This window comes from Globicephala melas, chromosome 16 (assembly GCF_963455315.2).
Source record: "Globicephala melas chromosome 16, mGloMel1.2, whole genome shotgun sequence".
NCBI lineage: Eukaryota > Metazoa > Chordata > Mammalia > Artiodactyla > Delphinidae > Globicephala > Globicephala melas.
In genome coordinates, this window is record NC_083329.1 from 72,810,560 (window position 1) to 72,832,034 (window position 21,475).

The 21,475-nt window shown below is 41.7% G+C and overlaps 1 protein-coding gene and 1 long non-coding RNA gene across 2 annotated transcripts in view; one reads left to right on the plus strand and one right to left on the minus strand.

The window, feature by feature from the left end:
* Nucleotides 1-3,218, plus strand: part of LOC132593625 (uncharacterized) — a 475,128-nt gene extending 471,910 nt beyond the window's left edge. The window contains exon 8 of the long non-coding RNA XR_009559340.1: nt 2,984-3,218. This is a non-coding gene — a long non-coding RNA (uncharacterized lncRNA). The remainder of the gene's footprint in view (nt 1-2,983) is intronic.
* Nucleotides 1-21,475, minus strand: part of BICC1 (BicC family RNA binding protein 1) — a 295,894-nt gene that overhangs the window by 87,472 nt on the left and 186,947 nt on the right. The gene's annotated exons all lie outside the window — the stretch shown is intronic.

Here is a 21,475-nt window from a genome sequence, read left to right on the forward strand (position 1 = left end):
GCCTAGAGCCCATGCTCCACAACAAGAGAAGCCACTGCAATGAGAAGCCTGTGCACTGAAACAAAGAGTAGCCCCCGCTCGCCACAACTAGAGAAAGCCCATGTGCAGCAACAAAGACCCAATGCAACCAAAAATAAACAATTAATTAATTAATTAATTAATTAATAAAAATAAAACTCCTAGAGGAAAACAGAGGCAGAACAATCTATGACATAAATCACAGCAAGATCCTTTTTGACCCACCTCCCAGAGAAATGGAAATAAAAACAAAAATAAACAAATGGGACTTAATGAAACTTAAAAGCTTTTACACAGCAAAGGAAACCATAAACAAGATGAAAAGACAACCCTGAGAATGGGAGAAAATATTTGCAAACGAATCAACAGACAAAGGATTAATCTCCAAAATATATAAACAGCTCATGCAGCTCAATATTAAAAAAACAAACAACCCAATCCAAAAATGGGCAGAAGACCTAAATAGACATTTCTCCAAAGAAGATATATAGATTGCCAACACACATGAAAAGATGCTCAACATCACGAATCATTAGAGAAATACAAATCAAAACTACAATGAGGTTTCACCTCACACTGGTCAGAATGGCCATCATCAAAAAATCTACAAACAATAAATGCTGGAGAGGGTCTGGAGAAAAGGGAACCCTCCTGCACTGTTGGTGGGAATGTAAATTGATACAGCTGCTATGGAGAACAGTATGGAGGTCCCTTAAAAAACTAAAATTAGAACTACCATATGACCCAGCAATCCCACTCCCGGGCATATACCCTGGGAAAACCATAATTCAAAAAGAGTCATGTACCACAATGTTCACTGCAGCTCTATTTACAATAGCCAGGACATGGAAGCAACCTAAGTGTCCATCAACAGATGAATGGATAGAGAAGATGTGGCACATATATACAATGGAATATTACTCAGTCATAAAATGAAACGAAACTGAGTTATTTGTAGTGAGGTGGATGGACCTAGAGTCTGTCATACAGAGTGAAGTTAGAAAGAGAAAAACAAATACCGTATGCTAACACATATATATGGAATCTAAAAAAAAAAAAAAATGGTAATGATGAAACTAGTTGCAGGGCAGGAATAAAGAGGTAGACGTAGAGAATGGACTTGATGACATGGGGTGGGAGGGCGAAGCTGGGGTGAAGTGAGAGTAGCATCGATGTATATACACTACCAAATGTAACACAGATAGCTAGTGGGAAGCAGCCGAATAGCACAGGGAGATCAGCTCGTTGCTTTGTGACCACCTAGAGGGGTGGGATAGGGAGGGTGGGAGGGTAGACGCAAGAGGGAGAGGATATGGGAATATAAGCATACGTACAGCTGACTCATTTTGTTATACAGCAGAAACTAACACACCGTTGTAAAGCAATTAAACACCAATAAAGATGTTAAAAAAAATTTTAATATCCAAACTTTAATGGCTTGTTTTATAACAGAAAAAGTTACAGTTCTGTCAGGTCCAAAATATGCTTTTCGTGTCTTTTTTGTATTCCAACCGCTTGCCCAACATCTCCACCAACCACCTCAAATGCAACAAGTCCAAACTCAAATGGCTTCCACACACAAAAAACAAAACCAGAACTGCTCCTTCACTCCTATTTCCTATTTCAGTTAGAAGCGCCAGCAACTGTGGTCAGTCAGACCAGAAGCCGTTAAGTCAGCCTTGACTTGTTTCTCGGCCTCAAACCCTAAAGCCAACAATTTCAATAGGGAAACAGTATCACATAAAATAAACAGCATGGAATTAAATATAAGGGCTTCTTATTAACTATAAAATCCTTGGACAACATATTTAATCTTTTTAACTCTCTGTGAGGATATGATTTGTGTTAAGACTTTAAAACAACAGGTGTTGAGATAGATTTCTATTATGCTATTATTGTTCTCTTGGAGCTCACAGAGCATGTTAACAGATTAAAGGTGATGGGAAATAACATAATGAGAACAAAAGCTGTTTCACTTTAATTACTCTTTCGCAAATTTACTTGACTTCTTTTAACATCTTTATTGGAGTATAATTGCTTTACATTGTTGTGTTAGTTTCTGCTCTATAACAAACTGAATCAGCTATACGTATATTTATGATCCCATATACCCTCCCTCTTGCGTCTCCCTCCCTCCCACCCTCCCTATCCCACCCCTCTAGGTGGTCACAAAGCACCGAGCTGATCTCCCCGTGCTATGCGGCTGCTTCCCACTAGCTATCTCTTTACACTTTGGTAGTGTATATATGTCCATGCCACTCTCTCACTTCGTCCCAGCTTACCCTTCCCCTCCCCATACTTGACTTATTTTTAAGGAATGAACTGACATTTTTTCTTCTAAAAACAAAAAATCACTTGCGAAATACTTTACTAACCTCTTTCGTGGGCTTGGCTCTGTGACTGTGTGTGGGGAAACGTAGGTCTTTTGGGATGTCACTCTGTGCTGCATCCCCTCCCAGATGTCCCACCAGGCCTAGGGTGTCTGGGGGCTCTGTGGTATGTGCCCACCCTTTCTCTCCATTAGCCTTTCACTTTGGGTCCAAAACGCTGCTCAGGGCAGCTTCTGCCCAGGGTGGGACTAAACAGGACGGGTTTTCTTTTGTGTGTGTGTGTGTGTGTGTGTGTGTGTGTGTGTGTGTGTGTGTGTGTGTGTGTGTGTGTGTGTGTGTGTGTGTGTGTGTGTGTGTGTGTGTGTGTGTGTGTGTGTGTGTGTGTGTATTTTTTCTTTCTTTTTTTTAAATGAAGTATAGTTGAATTACAATGTTGTGCCCATCTCTGCTGTACAGGAAAGTGACTCAGTTATACACATAAAGACATTCTTTTTTCATATTCTTTTCCATTATGGTTTATCACAGGATATTGAACATAGTTCCCTGTGCTATACAGTAGGACCTTGTTGTTTATCCATGCTGTATATAATAGTTTGCATCTGCTAACCCCAAACTCCTGGTCTTTCCTTCCCCAGCAGTACTATTCACAATAGCCAAAACATGGAAACAACCTAAATGTCCATCGATAGATGAATGGATAAAGAAGATGTGGTACACACATACAATGGAATACTACTCAGCCATAAAAAAGAACGAAACAATGCCATTTGCAGCAACATGGATGCAACTAGGATGGATTTTCTTTTGATGAAAGAGATGCCAGAAAGAGGAACCATTCCCTTGAGTGTGTAATGCAGCACATTAGAGAATAAAGCTCCTGTTTCTATGCTTTAAAAAAAGGTTTAAATATGGGGGTAAAGCTCATGTAATATCGTGCACATCCCATACTAATTAAAATCCTTTCTCCTGCAAACCAATCCTATTGCCTAAGTATCTCACTCTTAAGCTCTTTTGTTCCTATTTCTGTCCCCACGTCTCATCTCTCAACTATATCTATCCTCTCACCTCCTCCACCCAGACACCTCTCTAAAATATAGATGAGGGACTTCCCTGGTGGCCCAGGGACTAAGACTCTGCACTCCCAATGCAGGGGGCCCAGGTTCCATCCCTGGTCATGGAACTAGATCCCACATGCTGCAACTAAGAGCTCTCATGCCACAACTAAAAGATACCACGTGCGGCAACTAAGACCTGGCATAGCCAAATAAATAAATCTTTTTTAAAATAAAATAAAATTTTTAAAAAGTACAGATGTGAACACTGCCTTCCAAGTGAAGAACACACTCCTTAAGATTCACACACCCTTCTCAATTTGGCCCAAATCCTCTTCCAGTATCTTGACATACCGCTGCCCACTGGTGGCCACTCTCCCACAGGTCTGGGGGCAGCTTTCACACTGTCATTTCTTATGGTCCCAGCAGCTAATTTTTTTTTTTTACCGTTAATGAAATACATGTGCTCTCAGGGCTCTGCCTTTTCACGTATGGCTCCCTTGGTCTGTAAAAGCCACCCCACACCCATCCTGTTCTGTATCTGGCAAACAATTCATCCTTCAAAGCCAACCCAAATGTCACTTCTTCTATGAGGTCTTCCAGAATGAGTTAGTCACTCCTTCTGTGGACTCCCATGGCACTCTGTTCTCAGCTCTGTCCTGGGGAGCTATTAAAACTCAAGAACAAAAGTGAAAGACATCAACACTGATTTCGAAATTATTAATTCCTGATGAGTTTTTTCCACCAAAATCCCAGGCACTCCATATCTTCTCTTGATTACACACACACACACACACACACACACACACACACACAATCCAGGGAAATACTGGGAACAAAAAGCCTCAATATAATCAAATAAATTCAGAAACCATCAGAATCATCCGAATGAATCAGACCTGACCTCATTTTGAAATACCTGCAAACTCTTAAATGTCAAAGGAGTTTCGGGGAACAGCCAAAAAATTTTAAGACTCTAAGTTTCCAAAATATAATTTCTAAATTGTAACAGTCTTTTCTTTACACATGTGTAAAACTTTTAGAATTCAATGGGGAAATAAACCTTCACTTCCAAAGTTAACTTTGAAGTTGGGAAATCAAAACATATGCTATTTCCAGGCACTGGTCATAATAATAATCGCTACCATTTGCTGGGGGCCTTGTGCTAGGGCTCCTCGGGAGACTTGCTGCAGATTCCTGCACGTGAATCCTGCAGCTACTCATGCAGTAGAAGTCATAACTCCTATCTTACAGATAAGGAAGTTGGTCAAAAAGATTAAGGGAACCCAAAAAGACATTATCCAGTGCGGACTCAAATCCAGGCCCTCTGACTCCCTGGCCCAGACACACACTCTATAAGCTTCAGTACAGAATCAAAGCTAGGCCAACTGGATGACTTCTCTATAGAGCCAATAACCAAACACCTGCTCAGACTGTCCACTTCAAAGGGGCAGCCTTCTGTAACCAGGGGGCTTTAACATGAGCCACTCACCTAGGATTTATATACTAAGCTCCCAGAGTACTAAAAAAAGTTATCGGAAGTATTTTTACTTCCTCTTAAAGGGAGAAACTTTAAAATTTCCTGAGAAAATGATATATAAATATTTTTAATTTGACAGAACTATAAACTTAATTTAAGGAAGATCGATTCTAAGAACAAAGGAGCTTGTTGAGCTAAGATTTATATTATCTCAAAAACGAACACGAGGGGGAAAATCTTGCAGTTCATGTAAGAGTTGTTGGAAATAAAGTATAGAAAATATTAAACCAAGGTTTTGTAAATCCAGTTCTATTTTTCTTTACTTCTCCAATCAAATCAATGCTTCTCATCTTGGCTAAACATGACAAAAAATTTAGACTTCCATTTCCCTCATACTACTCGGCTCACTTCTCTTTTGTCAAGTACTAGGTAATCATAAAGAGTACAGTGCTTTAGTAAGTCTCCCATTAACATGAGAATTCTATATCATAACACTGACCTTGACTGTAACTACTCTGTAAATACATATTTATCTTCATATACAGTCTTTCTTTAATAAGAATGGAGATAATTTTAAAATTTGTTTGCTTATTTATACTTTCCAAAAAATACACCAGTAAATCACAGATACATGCACTGGAAAGACAGCATTGTAGTCCTCCTGAATTTTATGGAAATTTAGTCAGTCATAAATGCTCCAAACTGACCAATATTTTCACCTCTGTGATGACTCACACAAGTTATCTGGTACTTGATTTTTCACAAGAATAAGAAGTGCAAGAAAAAAGAGCATGCTACGTTTGATGAAGTAATGAATAAAGCAAGTCCAAATGTAATCACAGAATTCTACGTATTATTTAAACTATTTATGAGAGAAGAAATATATGATAAGCAAAGCAATAAAAAAAAATTTAACACTCTGTCCCATTTTAGTGAGTCAACACCTACTGTTGAATGCCTGGTATGTACCACATACCACCCTTCAGGGATGTAGTGGGCTATGCCTCTCATAGAGAATAAACACAGTAAACAAATAATGACAAGTGTGACATGGAAACCACAGAGGAGGAGAAATACAGGGTTCCTTGGGTTTTGCATAAGGTAAGATCTGAAGAGTAAACAGGAGTAGGCAGAGCAGCAAACAAGAAGTTTCCCGGTGAAAGAAATAATGAAACTGAGCAGGACCCTGTGGGGCTCCTGGGCACAAAAGCCTTTCTGTGTCCCTTTCCCTGAGTTCCAAAAGGTGAGTTCAAACTGTTGCTAATCAGGAAAAGGAGGGAATGCGGAGACAAGGGAGGAGAAGTCAAGAAACAAGAATGCAGCCTTGGGGCAGGGTCCTGGTTCCCCATCAAGGGATACACATAACGATTTCTTTGAGCTCTTCTCCAGAACTAAAACACCCACCAAATGGAAGATGTTCCAGAGAGAAGGTCACAGTTCAATAACCTCGAGAACCACAGATCATGAGACCACATGGTGCCAGAAGATCTCTAGACTGAAGGAATGCAGGCCCTGCACGCACCCTGATCCTTATTAGCAACCCAACTCCTTGACTATACAACTCCTCACAGACGCCCCTGGGTTAGGACACACAGTTTTGAGGGCATTAGCCTGCTGTGGCCCCCTTTGCCTGGCAAAGCAATAAAGCTATTCTCTTCTACTTCACCCAGAACTCTGTCTCCGAGATTCAATTCGGTACCAGCGTACAGAGGCCAAATTTCGGCATCAATAACAGGCAAGCAGGCCCAGAGGCTGCAGGGAGACGTCACGCCTGGCTGGAGAGGAGCCCAGGCAGGGAGCCGAGCAGATCTCCCTGCGGGATCGAAGGACTCGCTCCCCTAAAATGCTGGGAGGGGTCAGCCCCTCTGCCTCCACTTCAGCCTCTACTGAGGAAAACTCCCCTGCCTGGTCATAGCTTCTTCCCACAGCATTGAGGGACTATCCACCTCATGGTCTAGAGGCCTGGCCCTTTGACCCAACTTGGGACAGCTCTGAAGGGCCTCCCAATGCCAAAGCTTTCACTGAGGGCGGGGGGACCTGTCATGGGCCCTGCACTGCAGTGCCCTCCTCCCTGCACCCAGCCAGGCCTTCTTCTCCACCCCTCCCTCCCACACAGGTTGATCTCAAGGGCAAGGGCATTCCTCGACAAATGTATCAACCAGGAAACTCCCTCTGAGAGGAAGATCCCAACTCTGGGATCTAGTGTGAGCCGGGATGAGAGGTGAAAAGGTAGACAGAGGACAGCTCCCTCAGGACCCCACCTGGAATTTAGCCTAAGGGTTTAAAATAAAGGTGTGACAGGATCACTAATTACATCATTAGAGGTGAGTCCTAAAGAAGGACAAGAGAAGGCAAAGAGGGAACATCAGGGGGAAAAAAAAAAATATCACCCACTAGGGAATTTCTCCCCAGACCTTGGGGCCTGGTGGTCATGGAAAGGAAATTATCTTGAAATTCTGATATAATAGGATTATACCTCAGTTTGTGTACCGGTGGTCATCCAACCCTGGCTTCATACAGGGATTGTGATGCTCAAAAGCCTTAGGTTAGAAATACTAGAGACCCAGGATAGCATTCATTTTAAAAATTGTTATATGGAACCACATGAGAATAAAAAATATCCCATTCCACGTGTCACAGCAGCTGTATTCTAGTGGAAACACTGTAACAAAAAGAAAAAGGAAAAAGGACAAAGAAACAAATCCTTTTGTGTTAAGGAAGACTTTGCAATTTGAATACTTCCTGTGGTATAAAAGTCACACCAGAGAAAATTTATTGAAAATATCTCCCTGTTGCCACCTTTTGGTATTTTTGTATGTAACTCCTTTGGGGGCTCTATTTCTTGGTTTACAAGTTACCTAAAGGGTGGTAGCAAATAAGCCATAATTCTGCCAAAGATAATTCATTCAATGCGACGTGTACAAATCCATTTTAAATACAGTCTTACCTCTAGACGTAGCCTATCAAGAAGAAGCAACTTTTAAATGTGTGTTTGTTGGCTAAAGCCACCTTCTGAAAAATCAAAACAAAACAAAACGGCTGTAGGGATGGATCAGAGTGGAAGCAGAGCAGTCGCAGTACCGTATAGTCCAGGTGAGAGGGGAAGGCAGCTGACTGGGGGTGTGGGTGAAGAAACTGGGCTCAGGGGTGGACAGACCGGAGCAAAGGTGGTGGCCACTGGGGGGCGCTGTTCAGACTTCCCTTTCAGATAGAACTTGGAGTGCAGCTGCAACAGTGTAGTTAGCCGACTGCCTCCGGCTGCAGGGCCTCAGGATTTACCTCAGCTTTTCAGCCCAGGCCACGCTCTTCCCCAGGAGCCCCCAGCCAAAGACTAAGTCCAGAGGCATATTAGGATTCTATCAATTCTGCTCAAAATGGGATTTCTATAACAGGCAACTTTCCCTCCAGAGCCGCTGTTGGACCAGCAGAGGCGCTGTCAGGTCTGCATCGCCATCTAAGGCTCCCCTGGCCCCATCTCCTCTCCCAGCATGCTTCCTTTCACAGGTGTCAGAGCTAAGTTGGGCCTCCACCCTGCCTCTTTCCCAGGCATTCCTCCAGTTGACACAGTGATGCTTAACAGGTAAAATCAATGGTACTTCGCGCCTGACAGAATGTGGAGGGTGAGACAGGAAGAGGGGTCAAGGATAACCCCTGGGATTCTGGCTTGAGCATCTGAAACGGGAACTCTGAAAGGGGGACAAATTTAGGGAGATCATAAAGTCACTTTGAGTCAGGATAAGAACGAGGTACCTTGGAGAAATGCATTTCCATCCAGGGACCTAATGGTACAAAGAACCCAGTTTGGGACCTAGATTGGAATTTTGTGAATTTCTTTCCAGCCTGACAATATTCACTGCTGATCTTGAATGTTTCACTTCACAATAAAATTCAGTGAGGTGACTGGTGTGGTAGGCAGGCTTTAGACTCTAAAAGATACAGGTTTAAAAACCAGCACATATTAGCTGGATAGTTTCCCAAGAGTGCCGCAAGGGTCCGTTTCCAAATCTTCACTTGGGGTGGTAATCCCTGCCTGGCTGGGTGGCTGTGGTCTAGCAAAATGACTGAGATATACCAGGTACTTTCAAAGGTGTATTTCGTATTCTTTTTCCTGTCTCAGTGGACACATTTGTTAAACACAAGCAACACTAACCCCTTCATTAGACAGACATACACATAGAGGGGTTAGATGAAAAACACCCCAGAAGGCTCTGTGCCCTGTGAAACTTGGCTGGCTTCAAAGGTTTGAACAGTGTGTGGCACGTCCCAATTGAAGGCACCTCCACTTGCGTGGCAGCTAATACAGAAAGGGTGAGTGTTTCCAGTAACACTGGGAGCAGGAAGGAAAAAATAGCCCCAGACAACAGAATCCAAACAGGAGAACACATGTTCCAAGTAGACCCTGCCGCAGGGAGAAATTTAAAAAAACAGTCATGAAGAGAACATAGCCTATCTCATCACAGACAATGCATGTTTAGGGAAAAAAATGTTTTCTTTTTCACAGTATAAAAGAAATTTAAAAAGCAATTTACTTCTGCTTAAGACTGGATGTACTATACCCTCATATAATTTTTCACCGTCTACCTCCAGCAGAAAGGCCATTGTGATTTATTTCCTGGAGAACCAGAATTTGTATGGCAACTAGTGAGAGAATGAAAATGCATTCCATAAGATCTGCTTGATTGACAGTTATAGAAACCAAATCTGCTTGCAGATGTGGAAATACACATGGCCGACTGTTTTCGTGCCCTTGCACCACATACCATATACTACCCAGCCTTCCTCAAATATTGATTTAATATTTAGACAAAGAAAACAATTTCTTGATGTGCCAAAAGGTCAAGTACTACCTAAAGCCACTGCAGACAACTTGGCAGCGAATTCCTTTGAAAAAGGAGTTTTTCCTATGAAAAATGGATCATTTGCCTCTTCACTGAGAATTTTAAAATTCAGTTTTCTCAGCTAATGTAAAGTTACCACCAATTTCCTGAAAATCCAAACACAATTTTGAAACCCCAAAATTATGATGCCAAAGAAATATTTCCAATTCACTTCGGCATCAAACTAAATGAAGAAAAATGTTCAGGATTCCCCAAATCATAATCGTTCTTCTTCATCCAGTTCATACATCCAGTGAGCAGAAGCAAAGTATTTATCGAGTCCATATGGACGCTTAGAAATGTTAGCAATTGTATTTAAAACAAAAATAAATTCAACTCTGTCAGCATTTCAGGAATTTATAGACAAAAACCACAGTCAACCCATGCCAAAAATCTCGTGCTAACCAGAAAGCATTTTCAAACTTTACCAGAATGAATATTTTTATCATAATGATCACAGACTCTGAAGAGTTTAATTAAACACTGGCACCTAGACGGAAACAGTGACCTTAAGTCCTTGCCAAGCTTACAAGTCACAGAGAGCGGGTGTTTGCTCTCCAACAGGTGCAGATGACCAGAGGCAGGGTGGCAGGTGAATAATTAAATATAGCCCTGGCTGTGTGTTAGAATCACCCTCATTTTTGTCCAGACCCCTGTGCATGTTAGCAACCACACTCAAAAACTTTTCCCATGGTTGGAAGTGAAGCTTTCACAATCTGAGGTAGACATCAATACAAATCTCCTAAGAGGTAGCTACTACTTGTGTTCCCATTTTACAGATGAGGAATCTAGAGGTTTAAGGGGGCCTACTGCCCACTGTTTCATGACTAGTAAGTAGCTGAGCCAGGATTCCAACATAGGCAATTCTGGATTAAGACATCATGCTCCTAACCATTGCCCTGTACTAGAGATCTTTAGAGCATAAAAGAAGGTCCTTCCAAGATAATCAAGGCCAACCTGACACGCATTTACCCGGCCAGGCTGACGGATCACGTAGCAGCTGCAGCAGCCAATGAGCCACTTCACTCTCTCGGCTTTAGCTGAATCTGGGAAGGCAGGGAAGCAGGTCTGATGGTGTCGGGGACTGATAATGTCTAGAATACTGAGGCTATCAATCTCCACTGCAATTTATTTGGACTTTGTGCCTGGGATTATTATTCCAGTTTTAATCCAGCATGGTCTCTAAGTATACCAGAGTAAGGAGGTAGGGTATAGAAGAGGAACCACTGGTTATTAGAATCCTAAGAAATTGCACTGACAGCAAACGGAGGGGTTAAGCTCGTGTATTCACACATCAACCCACTGATCCAGGCATCAACCACACATGCACCAATTCTCTCTCTCTCTCTCTCTCTCTCTCTCTCTCTCTCTCTCTCTCACACACACACACACACACACACACACACACACACACACACACACCATTCTGAACACCTACTATGCATGAGGCACTACCTCAAGGGCTGGTAACTGTTTGACAAAGTCCTATTCTCAGCAATCCATAAAAATTAGAAGAATTACAGGTGTTTACAGAGTTATGCTTATTTTAGCTACACCATGATTGTCTATCTAATCTCCCTATACATTACTAGTTTATTACTTGATTAAAAAGCTGTTAACTGATATCACCCAGGTGTACTGCTAAGTGAATATAAATCCAGTTTCTAAAGACTATATTTTCAATACAAAAAGAGACTCGCTTTTTCACAGAACTTTGCTATGAATCCTTTTGCAATTGTAAAGTATGAAAATGGTTTTTCTAACTATCCGGTTAGAGACATTGGACACTTAGGCATTAAGTTTTCTCAAGGAGAAGTAAATACATAAAACATAGCCAGAATCAGTATTCTAATCATGTCTATATTACCTTGTTACTGTTCCATGGAAAATTCCATTTCCTCTCAGTAAAATTCAGTTGGGTTTTGTACCGAAAAGAGCAACAATAAATTCTATCACCTTTTAGAGGCAAATATTAATATTAGTGAGATAAAGTTATAAAGCTCTGCGAGGTTAACATTTCTGCTTATTTTTTAATCAACTGCTTACATTTCTCAGTCACCTTCTTCACATTTTCTCAATCTCCCACCCGCACACATATTCTTTTCCTCCTGGACTTTTAACCCTGCCAAGTTCCAGGAGGAAAAAAAAGTTTCATTTTACATAACAACAGTCTGAAGATCTGATTTTCCCTGGAGTAAACTTGTTCCTTTGTACACTGATTAAAAGATATTTACCATCAATTAAGTTATTCAACCTTAAGAAACAACTGCAGAACATTCCGTGGTACTAGATGTATATTTTTAAGATGATGACCCAAAGAAAAAGAAAAAAAGTTCGAGGCCAATGTTAGTTGTTCCAGAAGAAAAGGCTACCAGTTAATGTCTTGTGTGTAAGTAAGAGACACAGGATGAATGGGGGTCGCACAGCCACCTCTAATCTATGCTTATGACATGTAATAAAAACATCATCTTCTAAAATCAGAAAGATTTAACTATTAAAGTGCTCAAAAATATACACGTGTCATCCAAGTACAAAAGGTCAGGTCCAGGGTTCTATACCAGAAGCGCTAAGCACCGTCAAGCGGATGGACTAACAGCTAAATGAACTGTAGGTGCAAATTTCCAGTCAGGACACGTACTAACTGCATAACCCTAAGCCTCAGTTCCTGCATTTGAGATGAGATGTTTAGGTCATCGAATTCATTAGAGTGAGATAAATTAGAAAACACATATACTGTAATCCAATGCCTGACTTAGTAATAGGTGTTCAATAAATGATAGTTGTTGTTATTGAAACAGGTTAAAAGATTAAACCCATTGTGGATAGTCTTATCTGGATGAAAACAGACATGCTTATTACCTGATCTCATTTTTAATTCTTCCCATTGGAGGGTACAAAGACTTAATTTTAATGGGCAGGAAGAGTTGGTCAAATCACTGAATTTTCAGTCTAATTAAAATTATATTACGCAAGGAACAGATTCTCATCCATTGTGGATATGAGAGAGAAAGCGGTAGAAATTTTTTAAATAATTAAATTTTTTAAGTAAGAATGCCACTAACAATCTACATTAAAGTTGATGTTGGCATCCCCAATTATAAAGAACATTTATAATGCACTGAGTGTGCAACCAACTCCCCACGAAGTTGTTAAGAAACATCAATCAAAACAATAACGCAGGGCTTCCCTGGTGGTGCAGTGGTTGAGAGTCTGCCTGCCGACGCAGGGGACACAGGTTCATGCCCCGGTCCGGGAGGATCCCACATGCCGTGGGGTGGCTGGGCCCGTGAGCCATGGCCGCTGAGCCTGTGCTCTAGAGCCTGTGCTCCGCAACGGAAGAGGCCACAACAGTGAGAGGCCCGCGTACCGCAAAAAAAAAAAAGACAAGTCTTCTAGAACTTACTTCAGCATAAAAAAAAATTACTTTTTTTTTTTTTTTTTTTTACTAACTTTCCCCTAAAAACATGTTTTCAGGAAACCAAGCACCTGTAAGATATTTCCTCAGATGGTGCTAAATTTATAGTATTAAGACTGGTAATCCAAGCTGTCTACCAAGTCTGAGGTGGCCAGGAAGGTCCCAGGCATTAGGTAAGGGTCCACAGGTCCACAGTTTGAAAGATTCAAGAATCATGTGGATTTGTAAAAGTAAAACAAGCAAACACACAAACAAAAACACATGCTGGTTACTTCCCCAAAGGAGCCATCTCTGCCTTTGGATACGATGTGTTCACACTGGTGGTGAAATACACTTGCACCTTGGCTCCTCTCCCCTCTTAGAGACTGGCAGGTGAGGGAAAAGGTACCTTCACAAGCCAGAACTCAGAGGAGATGATCCATACTTCAAGGAAGCCCAAATGGCGACCACGGTCAACATGAAGGCAGAGAGATCATTTGATGTTTTTAAATGTTTGCTGAATTATATTAGGGCAGAGACTGGAGGCGGGGCTTGCAGTAGGGAGGGGGCTGCCAGGAAGCAGAGTCTCCAAGGAAAAGAGCAGGCTAAGCAAAATCTCTTGCCCCCTCACACATTGAAGTCAGCCACAAAGGCCTTGCACGGCTGATATTTACAAGATGGAAATCCAAAAGGAAAGGCTGTGCTCCTTGCCATTAACGCATAATAAAGGGCACAGGACAGGAAATTCGGCCATACTTTAAATAAGGTAGAAATGACTAGACGCAAGTCTCCCGAAATCCACACCCACCAGATTGCTCTAGAGAACTACGGATTCTCTCTCACTGCAAATGGGGAGGGATTTGAGCAAAATGGATTTGCATTTCCAAGGGAATAGTGGACTTCAGCTTATACCTACACCAGGCAGGGATCTGAGTTCAAATAAGACTCTGGCTAGTAAAGGGAGAAAGACAGCCAGGACAGGCAACCAGATCCTTAGAGACTCTTATCTGCCTTCACCCGCTGAACTCACTTCTCAGTAAGGGAGGCCAGACCCCATGATGAGTAACTGGGGGTACAAGAATCAGAGACCTGAAGGTGTGCTGTCTGCCTCATCAGAACAGAGGCAGCCATGGCTTTGGGCAGACGTGGCTTTGGGCAGCCAAAGCCTCCACATCCTGGAAGTCACCAACAGACCCTGCTGCTACAGCAATTCAGGGGATGCTGGGGGGGAAGGAGGGCTGAGCATAAATGGCCACTCAGGCAGAGTCAAAGGCCTGGAATAGAAGGAACGGCTGGGAGGCTGGAGAACACTCCCTGTGCCTCCAAGGAATCCTGTGCATAGCTCCAGGCTGGCACAAGTCACAGCTTTTGATGTTCTGGAACTGAAAGGTGACCTAGATGGTCACTGGGGTGATCCAGAGGGAGCAGCCAGAGAGATGATCAGATCAGTTCAATTCTAATTAGTATCCGAGTATTTGCAAAAGTCCACCCCCACACACACAGATGTTCTTCAGCCAATCATCCTGTTGAATTTCTATAAGAAATATGACTTTTTCCCCCTCGTAAGGAGCCATGAGATTACATAATGACTTCAAATTATATAACTAGGAAGTTATGAAGTCCCTAGATTATGTTTAAGAATTTAAGAATCATGGATGCCTTTATTTTCTTTCCACCTATGATGTAATTCTCACTGGAAAACATGCATAAGTTATGAGGTGTTTGCACATGTAACATTTTAAAACTGGCTAGCAAAAGCATTGATTGGCTGTTACATAAGTCATTTTCCCATACATGAAAGTCAATGACTAAAGGAGTACGAGCTTGGCTGCCCAGCTTTGAAATCACACAGAATTCAGTAAACTAGAGTCATACTGACACTAACTGTTTCCATCTTCCTTGGTTTTAACTCCTTAACAAGTTTCTTTTTTGCTTGTTTAAAGAATCCAATTTAATTCTGCTGAACAATCCTAAAGGTGCTCAGAATTATTAAATTGTGAAACTAATTATACATTAGTAACCCACAAACCCAGCCATAAATTGGATCTCATCACAACCCAGACTATGCCACTTCTAAGAATTCTTCTAACTGGTCATTTCTTCCTGTGGCTACAATCTCCTACCAATGCAATTCTTGAATGCCCTCAACCCTGCAAGTTCTCCAGGATATTATGTCTCCCGGTGCCCTGCCCTCTCTGTAGCTTCCTGCTGGCTTCACTTCTCCCTGTGCCATCCCACCCCCAGGTCGACCATTTCACCCTCTCATCACATACCCTAAAATCCCCCTAATCTGTGTTCTCCACTTCTGAGTGACCAAAGAACTGGGAAAAGGCATATAACTGTCCTAAGAAATCTGACTGCAAATTCATACTGTGCAGCCTCAACTGTATACTAATTTGATTTGGCAAGTTTTTTATTCATCTCTATTGCATTTTCCATAAGCAGCTCTTCTGAACGCTCCCCAGTTTCTTCAGGTCTCCAAAGCATCTTCCTATGTTCCCAAGAGATGACTTCATCTCCAAACAGACTGAGCAAAGTAGAGGAAATTTACACTCAATCTTCTCCCCTGTCTCTTAAATCCATCACAGTCTTTACTCTTCTCTCCTTCTTCTCACCAAACTCAGGAAAACATGTTCAAACCCGTTTAACAGACATTTATCGAGGACATACTCCAAGCCAAGCTTTCTACAAGGCATGTATCTGGCAGAATCAACGACCTCAGGCATTAAACCTGTGACCATACCTAGCAGAGTCTATTGAGGACTACAGGTAGGAAGCAAACATTGAAACAGGTTATTGACTAAAATGAACATAGTAATATCAGTGGAAGGACTCACAAAGTGAGGTGAATAGCCCAAGGCTAACTAACTTCAGCCCCAACACCTGTCATCTTAAATCTAGCCCCGCTCTCCTATTTCCCCTAGTGTCATTCTTTTCTCTACACTTCCTCAGCCTAGAAGTTCACTCAACTGACTTTTATAAGAAACGAATGAAACAGTAAAAGAAAAATAAACTCAATTCACCTCAACCCACGGACGTGTCAAGCAACCACTCCAACTATTACCATTTTCTTTCATTTCATAGATAGACACCCTTCAATATTAGTTGCTGCCTCTTCCTTTCCTGCTTGTTGTATCCTGGAGTCTGCTGTTCTCTCAAAGGTCACTAATGTGATCATTACTTAATTTTACTTTCCTGTACATGATGTTTCATTCAATGGAGGTGACAATCTTCTGAATAAAAAAAAATAATGTTTCTAAAAAGTATTCAAGTTTTATTTTATTCCTTAATTCATACGACTGATGAGATTATAAAGTAATGCATACGAGCTCTCCAAAATTTATTAAATGGTAAACAAACAATCCATGCTTTCCATTCACTTCAATAAAATTAATAGATTTTAGGAGAAAAACATCAGTAAATACTTTCTTTCCCTTCTAGAATAAGGTCCAACACAGAACACAGGGCTAAGTAAAGCCAGGGTTTCATTTTCTAAGGCAGTGTAATAGACAGGACCACCCCTGTGCAGGCATCTTTTCAGTCAACCATCAAGTTCCAAATGCTGAAGAGTGCAGGTACGATTGTTCATGGAAACCGGATGGATTCACTGCTTCCTTTAGTTATAAGCAATTTTCTTGCCATTTGTCTACAAAACTCCATCAAGGTCTGACTTTTAAAATAGTTGGATGCTAATATGATCATGAGGAAAAAATAGGAAAAGAATGAAATTCTTTTGATTACTGTCAAGTAAATATTTCAGAATCCCCATGGAGTATAGTTGACAACTATCTTGTTAGGAACGGAAATATCTTCCCTAACTTGGCTGAAGCCACTCAGCATGACTTTCAGGAGAACACAACAAATGGACAGAAATGATCCTATGGTGGGTCCTCTCCCTGTGACTGATTGTCAGTGCTAACCTGGCAAGAATCACATCACAGCTGCCAATGGCCTAGGATTCCTAAGCCACCAGGATGACGCCCAGGTGAGGAAGCTCAGGGCTCCTGCTCTGCTCACCCACTGACATTCTTTTTCCTGACCTGCTAATAAACTCACGGGTTTCCAGACCCTTTCTCTCTTCTTGCTTCTCCCCACAGTGTATATTTTTTCTCTTTGTTGAAAACAATCTAATGTGCCTGGAAACTGCTTCAAGTGCCTATGTGCTACTTGGGATCATTTTAATACTTTTGCAGATGGTTTGGAGCATTTTTTTCTCAAAATGAGCCCTGAACTCTAAATCATTTTGCCATATTTCTACACTGATATATAAAATACACTTGAGATGAATGCAGTCATTTTTCCACTAAAAAACAGAGTTGTTAATTAACGACTGGGAGAGAATGCCAACTCCATTTGTCCACGGCATAATGACTGTTCAATCGACCAGGATAGCCATCTTAACTTGGGTTCCCCCAAAAAGGACCCTGAGACAAGAACCCGGGTTAGTGTGTCTTACTTGCGACAATTTATTCGGGAGGTGATCCCAGGGAGCACAAGTTAGGGAGTAAGGAAAACATGGGTGAGGAGAGCCAATAAGGGGAGTGGTAATGGATCAGCCACTGCTGGGGCTCCATCCCCCTGGGACATCCTGAGGGGACATGAACAATATGTCGCAGCACTGTCCCACAGAGAGAAGGGGAAACTGGACAGGTGTTTTCTGACTCCAGTCCTTCACTAACGTTGAAGGCCATCCCTGGGAGAGTTCACTTCCAGCATCACTGCCAGCACTTCTAAGCTGCTCTGCACCAGAGGAGGAAGTTCCCACAGGGCTGACCCCGGGGTGGGGGAGAAGGGCAGCAACCCAGCACTCGAGATGGGAAGCTGTCAGCATGCATGGGAGATGCCCACCACAGGTAAACTCAGAGGGAGGCCGAGAGCCAAAGAACACCATTTGCGACAGCAGCCCCAGTTCCTTGCTTTTATCAAGCCACCATGTTGCGCTGCCTCACCTTTCAAAAAGTCTCCCTTGATCCCATTTATCAAATACGATTCACTACCCTCGTCACCCAGTCTTTAACCCCTTCCTACCACATTTATCAATTACCTCCTGCGATCATCCCCTACTCCAGGCTTTCCACTGACTACAGGATGGACGAGGTTCACGTGAGGTCATGGCCCTCACTGATCTGCCCTACCTGCCCAGCCTTATTGGCCACCAACTCTTCCCACTCTCTCCCTTTCACCTTCTCTTCCTCTAACAAACAATGATCCTTCTCAGCTTTGAGCCTTTCCCACACAGAATGCCTCAACCCTACCTGCCCTTTGGAAATCCACACTAGGAAGCAGCGACTCCTACGGAATATGTTCCTTGGCTGTGGCTGGCACTCTTCTCCTGCTCCTCTGAATTCTAGTCTTGACAGCAAACAATGCCATTTTAAAGAATGTGCTTAAAGTGAGAGGGCAGGAAACTCTGGCCAAACTCTAAGGTTCCAAGGGGCAGAGACTGAGATCAATGCTCCTTTAAATTCTTCCAACACTCCCTACAGGGCCCACTAGCTAAAGACCACCAGGAACACAACTGTAGTCAATAAATCGAGCTTTCTTTAGCTTGCTACAGCGAGAGAGAGAGAGAGAGAGAGAGAGAGAGTGCACCAAAGGGACTGGGTCATCCGAAAAGGAAACTGAAGGAAGCTTATTACAGAACCTGGGTTTGTTCTGGGTGATTCCAAGGAGGTCTTAGGAAAGTGGTGGCCAGATTTGGGCTGGAAGCTGTCAGGAAGTGGGGAAATTTACTGAGTATCTTGGCAAATTTAACACAGAAGGCAGAGGATGAAAGCAGAGCTGGAGTCATCACTGTTGGTAAAGCAGCACTTTCACTCAGGTCAGTCAAAAGAGAGGGATGTTTAATTACTTTTGTGGCTGCAGAGTGTCCCTGTCTCAGTCTTGCTTCAGACATACTGAAGGAGTAGCCCTGTCTGATTATTTATACTCTGCAAGAGGTATTTACGTTCAACTGGGAACACTGCGGCCGAGCTGACAGGGACATTTTTCACTTTCTCCAAAGTGACTCAAAAGATACCAGAATGACTTTGAATTAATTTCAAATTTGTTCTAAACATAAATGATAATGCAAACTTTAACTCCTAAGTTATAACTCCACTCCTGGCAGGCACTGCGCACACGGAAGGGAATAAGACATGCTGGCCTTTGACACAGGGCCATGAGGTCGCAGTCCAGGAGGAAAGGCAAACGTCTAGGCTGATACAACACAAGCCTGGAAAGTGCCAAAATGTAAAAATGCATAAGGTACTGACAGCATAGGGAACTGAGTATAAACTGCATGTAGAGTACAGGTGACGCTTTCCAGGAAGACATGTCATCTGAGATGGATGTGGAACGATGACTAGGAGTTGACTGGTTGGAAAACGAAAGGTGGAGACGCAGCAGACACAGCAGGTGCAAAGGTATGAAATGGCTTAATGGATTGGGGAACAGAACATAAGTCAATGTGACTGAAAAAAACTTTACTGAAAACTAAAGTTTTGCAATGAACTCGAATGAATTTCCAAACCTAGACTATACAGATACTACATTTTGCAGGTGTGGAAAGAGAGAGTGTTACATAACTTGCCTATGACATAAAAATCGACTCGGCATTGACCTAGGGAGAAAATCCGAGAGGATTAGATTAAAATATACCCACTTGATGGTGAAAGCAAAGGAAATAGGGGCATATAGTTTCATCTCAAACGTGTATACCCTCAGTGGCTGAGTCTTTTTTCCTTTCTTCAGCCTCACTCTGCTGAGTTCATATATATCTCCCAGCTAAGTGAAATAAATCTGGACTCCTTGGTGCTGTATCAGATTTGAGAAAGAGTGAGGACCACCCAAAGAAAGCGAAGGGGCACTTCTGAAACAGTGCAATGCATACGGAGACTGTGGTTCTGTTAAGTCAACTGAAGGTTGAAGAGGAAGTAAATTTTACCAAAAACTAAATACTCTTATTTATGGATCCCACTCTAAACGTGGAGACAGTGTAGAAACAGAATACAAGTCAATCCAAAATAACATATTTAGGTGTCCTTCCCTTGCATAAAAGGGGGAATGGAAAAATTTTCAGAAACTTTTCCCACTAAAATACAAAACTAAAGCTCAATACATGCAAATACAGGCAAATGACTTACTGGCTCTTATTTCTGTTACACCAAGAAAACTCAGGAGATCAATGATTTCCTGAATAATATTATAATTATTTCTCATGCCTTGCCAAATGACACACACACATCCATATACATACATAAATATATATCTATATGTACGTGTGTATACGTGTGATATACTCACACGTACACACGTACGTGTGTACGTGTGAGTATATCTATATATTTATATAATTTCCACGCTCTTAATATTGACAATCCAATCTTTAAATAGTTTACTTTGGAAATCCAATGTCTTAAAAGTTCATGCATACTTTTGTACGGTCCTTCAAAAATTAATACATTATTACTACTTAAGGTCAATTCATTTCTTTCTAGTTTTGAATAGAAATGATCCATGAATTACTGTAAGTAAATATTAATAGTGAGAAATGAGCCATTTGGACACTACAGTTAGAGAGAAGCATAAGTAATCTTAAATTTCCAAGTAGAAAAAACAATTTAAAGGTCTTTATTTGATTAGAAAGAAAAGATGAACTACTCGCTAGAATAGGTAGATGATGTGAATCAACCAACAAAAGGTAAGGACAAGCAATTGACAGAATAATACAAACAAGTGTTCCATGAACAGATGAAACACGCTTACCTTTTCTGTTAATTAAGGAAGTGTGTGAGACAATGTATTTTTCACTATTTAGGCTGCCTGAAGATGGGAAAGCACAGTGTTGGCAAAGATGGGAGGGAAGAGTTGTTTCCTTTCAAGAAGCCAGTCCCTTCTGGTAGGAGTTCAACAGTCATTGGGAGGACAAGATGGCAATCCTAAAAATTATCAAAGTTGCTCATTGCCTGTGGCCTAGGAACTCTGCTTGTAAGAATTTATGCAACAAAAAAGCCTGTACAAATGGACAAATAAACCTGACATTCATTGTAGGAAAAAAAAAGAACATAGGCCAAAGTCTATTAAAACAGATGTGTCAAAACACATTACGGTATATCCGTACCCCACATACACACAATGGCATTTCATACTGCTACAAAAAAGGAATATCACCATTTATGTGCCTACACAGAAGACATCCTCTTATTTTTTAAGAGGAAAAGTCCAATTGCAAAAATGCTTGTCTGTATAGAATGAGCCCATTTTCATAAAGTGATAATATATAATTCTGCACAGACCAAATAGCCAAAAACATACATATGCTGTGTTCTCGTTTTATTTTTATT